The sequence below is a fragment of the Falco cherrug genome, chromosome 3 (assembly GCF_023634085.1).
Source record: "Falco cherrug isolate bFalChe1 chromosome 3, bFalChe1.pri, whole genome shotgun sequence".
Taxonomy (NCBI): domain Eukaryota; kingdom Metazoa; phylum Chordata; class Aves; order Falconiformes; family Falconidae; genus Falco; species Falco cherrug.
Genome location: NC_073699.1, coordinates 94545448 through 94550414, shown reverse-complemented (window position 1 = coordinate 94550414; position 4967 = coordinate 94545448).

Below are 4967 nucleotides of genomic sequence, written 5' to 3'. Positions count from 1 at the left end.
TATAAACAAGAGGCTAATCGGAACTGGAGAGTGCTATTTCCGTGTGCTGAAGACTTCTGCTTTCTGTTTCATGTTAGTTTAATGATAAATGAGCTAATCACACCTACTCGCTGCATGGTGTAGCCCTGCCTCGGTGCTTGCTGGAACAATGCAGCAAACTTTGGCTTTTCTGTTTGCTGCCAGTGTATTCTCTTGAAGGCAAAGCACTTAGGTCAAGACTTCAAACAGGCTTATTTAGCCCTCCTGGCTGCAAAACATCATGATCCAAATTGCGCCCCATCTTAATCACACGAAGTCAGACCAAATTTTGCTAGATGAACAGTTTGGTTTCTATGTTCTTCTTAGTAACAAACCTGTCTGCTAGAGGGAAGGGGTGGTGGTGTCTGATAAAGCTTACACCAAATAAGTCTTGAAACTTTCAGGAATTAGTTCTTTCTGCTTGACTATGCTAAATACTGCACTTACCTTCATTTTGTTCAACGGTTCTTAGGAATGTACTATGTAACAATATATCCCATCAGGCAAACCTAGACTTAATTTTCTTCCTTCTGTCTTCCTGGTTTTTTACCTGCCCACTAGTGACACTGTGCATTTGTTGTTTGTAGTAGCGTTTTTCAAACTGTGCTTTATGCAGAAATCAGTGGCTGTTGCAGATGGCAGGGAATGATCAGTAAGGAAAGCAGGAAGGGTTGCTTCATCTCCAGTAAACCTCTCCAATTCAGTTTAAGATTCAGGGTTGGAATAGAATTTCAAACTGCAGTTGTCAAGAAGGTCTTTCCTGGACAGAGCACCAACTGGGAAAAAACTACAAGCTAAATTCAACCCTAAAGCAAATGTCTGCAATAGTCTTCTCTGAGCTGGAGATGAGGAGAAATTGGCTCTTGCAGGATGACAGAGTTGGATAGAAGACCACTTTGGCCATCTCAGCCTTCCTTGCTCTGAAGGCTGCAAGTACTGTTTGCTCTGCCAGTGGGTAAAGTTGAAGAGGGGAAAGCCTATGTACTTCAACAAACAGAAAAGCACCTAACAAGATAATTACAAAATAATGCTAAACAGTAGAGCTGTTCCTCAGGCAGAATCCTGGCCTGAATGAAGGTAATAAAAGTAATTCCATAGATTGAAGAGAGGGCCAAGATTTCAACCATGGTGTATTAAATTTAAAAGCCAATTCAATACAATCCAAGAGACCTTGCTTTGAATAATGAGGCTCAGGCCTGCTTTGTGGTTTTGGATACTATCATAATGGCAAATTACATGTCCAGGGCCAGGGTGAGAATCCAGGCAACTGTCCTTAGGCATGGAACATGTACAAGTCACGTAAAGAGATTTGGGTTACAGATCTGTCTGATTTGACTGAACTTTGGTTTTACCCAGCTGATAGCTGAGGAGAGCAATGCCTGGGATTACTGTAATACTTTTAAACTAGAATCACATAAAGTAAAAAACAGTCCTTTCCCACTAAGGTCTACAAAGACAGTGAAAATTTGATATAGCAATTTATTACAAAATGCAAAGTACTTTCAGGACTGTGAGAACATAACCTCCAGATTTTTTAGGAATGGCATCATCATGGTCCTTCATTTAAAATGTCAGCTTAATGCTCAATAACAATGAACAAAGCAAATCAAATGATAGGGCAAATGCCTCAAAGAGAGATGGCTGGGGATCACTAAGTAAACAAACTAAATCAGGCACAGGACCTCTCTTGAGATGAGAATCATTGGAAGCTGGGAAAATACATGGGACAAATACCATACGTGCTTGCCCTGCTCTTACTCTTCTCTGCATGCCTTGTTGTCCGCAGTCCTGGGGACAGGTTACTGGGTTAAATGGAGCCTGCGTCTGGGCTAGAATGGTTTACATGGATACTGGGCTTGTTCTTTACCTCTCCTTGCCTCTGCGCCGCCCCTCCCCCTCCTGCTGTAACCATGTTGCCGGTGCTTGGGGCTTCTGAAGTGCTGACTCGGAGCAGTCTTGTCTTTGCAGAAGCCCTGTAGTAGCTGCACTGCAGATAGCCGGGAGCCTGGGCCTTGCCTTGCAGGGATTTCAGTCTAAGCACAAGCAGTCAGGCTGGGGAAGCGGAGCAACACTGGACTTCCAGGTTACAAGTCATCTTGCTTGATGGAAAGCAGGATGGCTGGGGTAGATCTAGCGGAAACCAATTATGACTTTGTAGATGAGCTCAGGAGCTCTGCTATACACAGGCAAGTGCCTGCACTGTTTCCCCGTCTGGTGCATACTCTCTTGCTCTTTTGAGACAGCTACTTCATCCTTTTTTTTTGGCAGTGCTCCTGACACTGACTCAAAATGACAAGTCACAAGATTTTTTGCGAGTGCGGGGTTGGAATGTGTGTTTCAAGTAGTTTTTGGGTAGCCAATGTTCTGAGGGAAACAGCCATGATAGCTAATGTTTTGGAAAGCCGTGCTGTCACTTCCACTTTGCCCCACCATGTTGTTCTCAGTGGGAAGGGAATTTTACTTTGAGCGGTTCAAGTTTACAACGTGTATTCCAGACACTGTTTCGCCATTTCATTCCCTGTGTAATCCTTGTATCTCCTAGAAGGAGCTTTATTACCAACTCCATCTGTTCTGAGAACTGCTTTCCCTTCAAACAGCCGAAGCCTGTGGGATGAGAAACTACATCTAAATGAAGTGGTATCACTGCTGGCAGTGGGAATTCTGTTTTGGCAGGTTGCTTAGCTGGCCAACAAGCGTGTTTCTTTATCTGCCTGATTGAAGGCTTTGACCATGGAGATAAGCAGCTAAAAAATGCCTGTAAAACCTATTTACTAAAAGAGAGGCAGTGGCTTCGTGTATCTAGAGCATTCTTCACCTGGTTTGGATGCTTCTGCAGTATTAAATAGTGAGAAAGCCTCTTGTTCCTTATGAAGATTATTATATCCGTAATATAATTGGGAAGAGTAAAAGATACAAAGATAGCAGACTAGTAAGCAGATAAATCTTGTATTGATGTTCGTAGCTTCTTGGGATGACTGGTACAAGACTGCTGATATAACTGTATTGGCAAATCACTCCCCACGCCCGCTCCCCAGCTCTGCCCGAGTAGCTGTTTTATGCTCACGCAGCATCATTGCCCTTGAATTGTTTTAATTACTCTCTGGATTCCCTGCAGAGGTGTAACTAGTCATGAGGCTTGGTGTTCCAGCGGGGCCTCTTGCTCGCATTCATACAGCTGCACCTACCCTGTAACTTTTGCCAGGATAGTTATGGGTATGGTGTTTTTCCTATGCTCCTAGCCAAGTAGTTTGCAAGCATTTGCAAAACATTTTCAAACGTAGACCTGGATAGTGCTTCACCTGATCTCAGCAACAGGGTTTCTTCTTAAGGGTTTGTTTTATTTAAAGGCATTTCCCCTCTCTATTGTGCAAGTCCAGTATAAGACGAGTCCCAACCAAAGTTTAAGTTCTTTCAAGCCAAAATTCTTTTTTCTTGTCTTTGGCATCTTTGTATATGAAACATTTCTACAGGGGTAGCTTCACTACTAAAAGCTTCAGTGATTTCTTTGTTTTTCTTGCAATTCTCACTGAACCAAACCTTTCTGCTTCATATTTCTCACCGTGGGTCTCTTGCTAGTGAAAGACACCGAGTGAAAATTTGTCAGCGAATAAATGAGACTTTTCATAGTAGATACATTCACTCCCCATAAAAGTCAGCTTTTCTGTGCTTCTAATACCGTATTTAATACTTTTAGTTAAAAAAAGAAGGCCTAGAAATGCAATGCAAGCTGCACCTGAGTGAAGGTGAGTTCTGTTTGCTGAGATTTCCACAGTGCTTCCACAGTTTGAAGCGCGGTGCTGTCAGCAGAGTGCCTGATGGAGCTGGTGCGTTGGGGCTGTGTAAGCCCCACAGGAGCAGAGACCAGTGGGGCCTCAAGCCCCTGAGGCTTCTCCTTCCACAGAGTGAGGAAGTTTTGGGGCTCCACCAGCCCTGTTGGCTGCCAACGCAACACCTGCTTGGCGAGCACCTGGCTGCTGCAGTCACCCCTTGTCCCTGCAACTGCTTCAGGACCAAACTGAGAGCTGGGGCTGAGACTGCTGCGAAGTGACAAAATTTGATGCAAGCAGGACTTGCAGACGGGACTGCTGTTTCATGCTTTCTCTGAGCACTGTGAGGCTGAGCTTCAATGAGCCCTGATATGCTCTCAGCACAACCCCTTTGTGCTGTCTGGGGTTGGACTGCTGCTTGGGAGTACCTGCTTCTTAGGACAACAAAGCTGGGGAAGGGTGTGGAGCACAAGTCCTATGAGGAGCGGCTGAGGGAATGGGGGTTGCTTAGTCTGGAGAGGAGGACACTCAGGGAGGGACCTTATTACTCTCTACAACTACCTGAAAGGAGGTTGTAAGCAGGTGGGAGTTGGTCTCTTTTCCCAGGAAACAAGTGACAGGACAAGGGGAAACTGCCTCAAGCTATGCCAGGGGAGGTTTAGATTAGGTATTAGGAAAAATTTCTCCACTGAAAGGGTGGTGAAGCATTGGAACAGGCTGCCCAGGGAGGTGGTGGAATCACCATCCCTGGAGGTTTTTAAAAAACTTGTAGATGCAGTGCTTAAGGACTCGTTTTAGTGATGGACTTGGCAGTCCTGGGTTAATGGTTGGACTCGATGATCTCAAAGGTCTTTTCCAGCCTAAATGATCCTATGATTCCCCATGAAACACTGGTCCTGTTTGTACATAGCTTGAGCCTACAAGTCAGGCTTTAACTACTTTGACACCTTAAATAGTAGCAGGCTACTACGTTAGCTACCTTGCTAATTTGAATTGCTCTTTTTAAAATAAAAATTACATCTTTCAGGAAAAGGGAGTAGTCAGTGGTATGGAGAAAAGGAGAACTTTCTCCTTTTTATCGTTTATATTAAATGTTCAGAAAACTATTGAAGTCTGTATGTTGTTACAACTTTCCAGGACTCCACCTGGAGTCTACTGCCTGTGAGACAGACTAAACGTTCC